Genomic DNA, 7,517 nt, shown 5'->3' with positions numbered 1-7,517 from the left:
AAACAGGGTCTCACTATGTTGCCCAGACTGGTTTCGAAATTCTGGCCTCAAGTGATGCTCCCACTCCAGCCTCCTAAGGTCCTGGGATTACAGGTATGAGCGCGCCTGGCCTATTCTGTTTATTTTTCTTAGTTGACCTGAGCCCAATTTATGTCAAGACTTGGCCTTTTGGTGTTCTCAGCCAAGATGCTCACTTTATCCCCCCATCCCCTCTTTGAAGGAAGCAGAGGGAGGGTTCAGTTAGTTCCCTCGACACTGGGCAAGGTGCATTGCTGAGGGATTTATGCTCAGGTTTTCTTGTAAGGCACCATGAACCCTTCCCTGCCTCTCTGGCCACCTGGTGTCCCCATTGTAGCCTGTGCCTCAGTAAGGTCCTTGAGAAGGCAAGAGGTAGCTTTCTTTCTAACCACGCAGGGATCCAAGGAATACCAGCTAGAGGTAGGCTTGAAGGGATGCCAGCAGGCCCCTGGGTAGTTGTAGTTCAAAGAACAATGCAGTCCACTTAGGTTACAAGTGGGTACAGAAAGGCCTCTAGAAGATCTTAGGCATTTGCCACTTTTTCTTCTAGCTAGTGGGATGGGGCGAGATAGGGGGTGGGACAAGGAAGGAGGATGCTTTGAAATGAACCAAGTCTGTCTCTCTTCTCACAGCTTGTTCTGTGGGAGAGTGTGGGGCCAGTTGCTTGCAGTTCTTTCCTGTCTCCTCTTTATATCAGAAGTGGCAGAGAGAGAGAGACACGTCAGTCCCTGGGAATATTCTTGCCAGCATCTGGGCTCAGGGGCCTGCAGACTGCTTTATTTGCTTCAAAACTTCTTTCTCCAACCTGGCTGGTCCCACCGTCTCAAGACCTTGTTATGCACTGGGCTATAGGTAAGTAAGGCTGCAGCCTGATTACTTAGTCATAATTTCTCATCTTCCCTTATTGGGAAGGATGTGGCCAAGAATGTGTGGGCAAGGGAGTTATCTAGTTACCCTTAATGTGGCAATGACTCAGCCATTGGGTTACTGTTCTTTTGGGAGTTCCCACTCAGTTCCACAGTATGATTCATTATTGCACCCAGTCCTAAAGCTTAAGTTTATTAGTTTGCTGATGGGTGATCAGATCTGGTGACCTAGTCCTTCTGAATAACAGGCTTTTGGGAAACTGGGAAAGCAAAAGATCAATTTATTAAATTGACAATAAAAGGTAGAACTACCAAGAGAACCATGTCACTCAGGCCGACTGATGTGTTTGGGGTTTTATCCTCCTTAGTGAAATCCCATTAAAAATGAGAAAGTTATCCAGTGAATATAAAATCAGAGAGCATCAGCACAAAGGGTTAGAAGGTCTAAAAGGAGATGTTTTTCAAGCCACAGCTGGCTGATAAATTTCTTTTCCCCACTCAAGAGACCCTCAGCATTTGCATGTTTACACACACATTAAGGGAAATCAATAAATGGCTTCCTTTTCATAATCTCTCCTCTATTTTTTCCTGCCTTGAAACAGTGGATAGCTATCACAGAAGCTTTGAAAGACAAAGTATTTGGCCCCAGTCTGACAGAGTAAAGGTTAATGACAAAAATACCAACCATTTGCAGGGGTTAGATACTGGGGCTCAAAGAGATGTCCAGATATATAATTCTCCTAGGACATGTGTTGAAAATGCAGATTCCCAGGCCCTGCTGACTAACTTGGAATTTCATAGCTTGGTGCCTGAGAATCTCTATGGTTAAGTTTCCAAGATGATTTTTATCTACAGAGAGGAAAGGTAAAGAGTAAATAAAGAAAAGGCAAGAAGGAGTGGGGAAGCAGTGGGCCCACGTCCCTTTTCCTTTCTTCCTTCCCTTCCTCCTCTGCACCCTCACTTCCCTACTCTCGTGCTATCTTTTACCCTGCATCTTCCTCCCTGCCCCTCCTAGGCCTGACCCTGTCCACTTCCAAATCATACTTTTTTTTTTTTTTTTTTGAGACAGAGTCTCACTCTGTTGCCCAGGCTAGAGTGCCATGGCATCAGCCTCGCTCACAGCAACCTCAAACTCCTGGGCTCAAGCAACCCCTCTGCCTCAGCTTCCCGAGTAGCTGGGACTACAGGCATGCGCCACCATGCCCGGCTAATTTTTTTCTACATATTTTTAGTTGTCCAGCTAATTTCTTTTTATTTTAAGTAGAGACGGGAGTCTCGCTCTTGCTCAGACTGGTCTCGAACTCCTGAGCACAAACGATCCTCCTGCCTCAGCCTCCCAGAGTGCTAGGATTGCAGGTGTGAGCCACCACGCCCGGCCCAAATCATGCTTCTGATTTCTACTATTTTCACCAAAGCAGAAGTCCAAAGAAACCATAGATAGGACCCTCTCTCTTCTGAAAAAAATTTGTTATGGAAATCTTCAAACATAGACAAAGACAGGGGGATTAACATAATAAATCTCCATGTGCCCTTCACCCAATTTCTACTGTCAACTCAATCTTCATCTTGTTTTACTTATACCCCTACCCACTTCTCCCCAACATATTATTTTTATGCATATCCCAGATAGCATAACATTTTATCCATAAATATTTCTATATGTATCTCTGAAAGAAGTTTAAAAAACATAATTACAATGCGATTATCAAATTTAAAATAATTAACAATAAATTCCTAATGTCACTATCTAGTCAGCTTTCAAATATCCAGTTTTATCATAAATATCATAAATTTTACTTTTTTACACTTAGGTTGTTTGAATCAGGATCCAAGTGAGATCCAGACATTGCAATCTGTTGATATATCTCAAAAGTTTCTTTTAATACGGAGGCTTCTCCTTCCCTATTTCTTTTCCTTTGCAACGTATTTGACGAAGAAACTATGGCCTCTTTTAAAAAATTGCTCTCAATCCTCTTTCAGTCTTTTTCAGAACATTTGAGAAAACCACAAAGCTTCTCTCTATTTTAAATAATGAAAAGACTTGCAGAACAAAGAAAAGCTTTCACACATTTCCAATTCCAATTAACTTTGCCTCTGCTCTGTAAATAGGATGAGACTTATCCACTGCTGGATCTCCAGGGTCTAGCATGTGATGCTGGATTTGCATTTGCAGAAAGAAGATAGGAGGGAAGGGAGAGAGGTTGTTAGGAAAAAAAGTCAAAGGGGAAGCACAGAAAATTTGGTAGATACTACATTTCTCTAAGGAAGTAAAACTGAACTTCTTTATTCAGGATAAACTCTCCTTAAAAGGTGTTATAAAGTCTGAATTTCTAAAGGCCCCTCACGATCTGGTGCCTACCTATCTTGCCAGGCTCATCACTCACCCCCTTAAAACCTTGGTAGCATATTTCATTGAAAAAGCAGATAAAGCAAAATGAAACAAAAATTATTTTTTAATTATGAAAGTAATTTGTGTCTATGAGAAAAATTCAAAGTTTCAAAATAAAGTGAAAAATAAGCATTTCCTTTCCTACAGGTAACGATATATATCTCCCTGCCTCAAGTGTGGTTCCAGCCACTGGCTCGGAGTGGTGAAATACCAGAGAGTTTGTTTGTTTTTGTTCATTCTCTGTCTATTGGTGACAGAAGTACAGCCATTTTTACATATGCTGTGCAAAATCGTCGCTACATATGTATGTGTATATGTGTGTATACATATTTTATATATGTACTACATAAATATAACATTATATATAATGCTTTCTCACTAAATGCAACAATGTTATATATATAGTTCTGCACCTTGCCTTTATTATTATTGATTTACTAATATATTCTTGGCATATATATCTTTCATTCCTTTTACCTGCTGTATACAATTGACAATTGGAAAGATGTGCCAGATTTATGTAACCAGTTCTCTATTGACATTGAGATATATTTCAGTTTTTGCTATTACAAGCAAGGCTGGAGTGGGCCTTGTAGACTATTGTAGGGGCTTTTATTCCAACTGAGGTGGGAAGCCACTGGAAAGTTTGGCATACAGGAGGGACATTATCTGATTTACAGTTTAACAAGGTCACTTAGGCTGCTGTACCCAGTTTACACTCCCTCACCAGTATCGGGACTGGATATTATTTACATTTCTTAGTCCTTGTCAATTTATAGGCAAAAATAAAAAGGTATCTTGTTATGCCTCAATCATCATTTCCTCTACAAAAAATAAAAAAATTATCCAGGCATGGTGGTGTGCACCTGTAGTCCCAGCTACTCAGGAGGTTGAGGCAGGAGGATCGCTTGAGCCCAGGAGTCTGAGGTTGAGTGAGCTATGATGACACCACTGCACTCTAGCCTGGGCAACAGAGTGAGACCTTGTCTCAAAAATAAATAAATAAATAAATAAACAAAAGCCCTCTGATGTCACCTGTCTGACCTTTTCTCTAGATCCCAGGTCCCACCAGATAGGTACCCGACAGTGAGGATGAAAACCTGTTTCTGAGCTGGACTCAACCCGAAGTGCCACCACCTATGTCTCCCTGCCTCAGGTATGGTTCCAGCCATGAGACTTTCGAGTGGACATTTTCCACTCCCTCCATGTGTGGCCCAGGTGCCCCATCTCTGAGCATCTTCCTCACTGGAATAGACTTTTTCAGTCTGTCAACAAATATATTTATTTATTGAATACATTTATTGAGTGCCAGGCACTGTTCTGGGCTCTGAGGATTCAGTGGTGACTAAGACAGGCAAGGTCTATCTTCTTGGAGCTCACTTGCTCATAAGAAATGCAAACATTAATCAGGTGATTGCACTGATCAATACCCAGTAGAGTGTGGTAACAATGGAATGCATGGGGGACCTGCTGTCCCTTCTAACACAGTCTGACTGTGATTTCCAAAAGCAAGACAATAACAACAACAGTACTAGGCACTGTTAATATGTTTTATGTATTAATTTACTTAATCCTCACAACAACTCTGTCAAGCAGGTAATGCCATTTTACACGATGAGAGGTTTACAGCCACTGAGAAGTTAAATAACTTGTCCAAACTCACGTGGGTCGTATAGATGATGCTTCCATTCTTAGCTGAGCAGCCAACTTTTCTACAGCCTGTGTCACAATCCCAAGAGAATAAGACAGAAGGAAGTGCATTCACTCCCAGCAAGTAGGATTTAGGTTAGACACTAGGAAGAACTCCTTGGCAACATTTATGAACGTATGAGAGAAAGAAATCACTTTTCTTGGAATTTACTTCTCTCCTGAATTTTGTATACTACATAAATAACATTGTAAAACCAGAGGGATTATTCCAGAAAAAAACCCACTCATAATTCCACTTTGTGAATTGTGTTCCTTTTTTCATCTTTCTGGGCCAGACTGAGACTGTGTTAAACAGTTGGTGTGAGAAGGAAAGGAATTAGATCTGCCTCTGCTCACAGCAGCAAAAAGGAAAAGACATGTAACTAGCAGAGCTCAGCCCCTGTCCCCAGGCTTCCAACATCCAGAATGATTGCAAGACACCCAGAGATGAGGCCAGCCCTTCCACAGGGGATAGGCACTGCTGTGGGCTTCAGCAGAGAGAGCCAGTTCCCATCCTATTATTCCAGGCCCCTCAGGGCGAAGTGGGGTAGAGGGGAGGCAGTGAGGGATTCCCTGCTATTTCAGATGAAAGTAACCCAAAGCAGCATGCCATCCACATACCCTGGAGGAAACAGGAAAGGGAGGAGAGTAAATATCAGGCAGAGTCAGAATGATTGAAATGGCTTCCAGGTCATCACTGGGTAGGATCATGAGGCCCCAGCTACCTTATGCCATTCCCACTTTGATCAGCTCCAAGTCAGGGGCTAAAGGTGCAGGAGGCTCAGGGTGCCAGCTCCTCAGGCACCTTGGGACGTCCCAGCCTGCTCTGGGGAGTTCCATTAGAGCCTTCTGCCCCAAGGATTTCCATTAGGCCTAATAAAATGTATTTCATGTATGAAATGCTTTGAAGTTTGCATAATATTTTCTCCAGGATCCCTGTTTTTTGTTTTGATTCTCACATTGACCTTACAGATAGGTAGAACAGGTATCATTAGTCTCACATTTACATTTAGATTACATTTGGAATCACTCAGTAGCAAGTATAGCCTTGGGCTAACTGAGGTCTTCTGATCTCTTAAGCCCCAGGCACTTTCTCTTGGTTTCCTCAGAGCGCCTTCTGAATCTTTCCCAAACTTTCCACCACCTGAGCATGGAAACCCTGCACCACTTCTCATTCCCATAGTTCAGAAAGTTTGAGAATCACCCCCAGGTCCCCTGTTGACTCTGAGGGCCCATGGCAAACCCATCTGTGTCCCTGGTTGAAAGCCCACCCCCTCAGGCTTGGTCAGAGGCACTGGGACCAAGAACTTGTACAATGCCCTGATAAGCTTCTTAGAGGAGGCGGGTATTAGCTGGGATCGGATATTCTTCCCCTGAGATGCCCTTCACACATGCCCTGCCTTGAATTAGGATTCCATAAGGGCACTGGGGGCAGGAGAATGGGGTGTTCCCTGCTGTCCAGCTTCAGACCCACTCTTTGAGACCCTGGATTCTGACAAGTTCCCAGAACTGAGGAGACACCCAGATGTCGAGGTTTGAAGGTAAATGATGTGATTAGGTAGGTGGAATCAGCTGGGGTGCCAGCTCAGCCCTGTTACATAACACGGCACGCCAGAAAGAGAGAGAGTGTCTGAAGTTTCTGTAGGAGATACAAGTGGGCTTGCTACAAAATGCTGAGTTCATGACAAGGGACAGCATGGAGGCAGGGAGATAGTGGATAGAAAATTATAGAAATCAGGACCAAAAAGGAAGTGTATTTATTCCTACTTCTCCTTTTGCTTGTTCCTCTTCTGCTTTTTAAGACAATTGCATTTGCATCTCTAATTAGTGTGGTGTGCTAGAAAGAATGGGAGATTAGGCGGTTCATCTACTCGGCTACTCACCAGCTGTGTGATGTTAAGCAAGTCACATCTCCTCTCTGGACCTCAGTGTCTTCATGTCTCACATGAGGAGTTGGTTATACCAGACAGAGTCTACGGGTTACTCAGACCACTTCTAATACATTACTATTATATAGAAAACCAATCAAGTCTAGTTATTGTTTGTAATAATCTGTGGACATTGATTAGATATTTAAGAAATATATGCTTGGGCTGGGCCTCAATGCCCTTCTTTATAAAAGGAAGATTCTTTGAGGGCCTTCCGTATTCTTCCCTCTGCATCCTATGTAAAACTAACCCTTAATGTAGCACTGGATTCTCTTCAATGCTTTTCACAGACCTTGTGTGCTTTTGCTCTCTCAGCATTCCTGTGACATAGTTATTATTTATGTAGGTATAATTATTATAAGAAAATTTAATTTAATTTAAATTTAAAGTATTATGCTCATGATAAAAATGTCAAACTAATAGACTACACAGTAAAAAGTAAGTCTCCCTCTGACCTCTGATCCTTAGTTTCCTTTTCCCAGCTGTCTTCCCAGAGATCATTTTTACATAATCAATATCTATGTTATCATGACCATTTCACAGATGAGGCACCAAAGCTTAGCCTGTCCAGGATGACACAGCTGATAAGGAGCAGAGCAGGGAATCCAGGCCTTTGTCTCCATTCCC

The sequence above is a fragment of the Eulemur rufifrons genome, chromosome 2 (assembly GCF_041146395.1).
Source record: "Eulemur rufifrons isolate Redbay chromosome 2, OSU_ERuf_1, whole genome shotgun sequence".
NCBI lineage: Eukaryota > Metazoa > Chordata > Mammalia > Primates > Lemuridae > Eulemur > Eulemur rufifrons.
Note: the sequence above shows the minus strand (reverse complement) of the source record.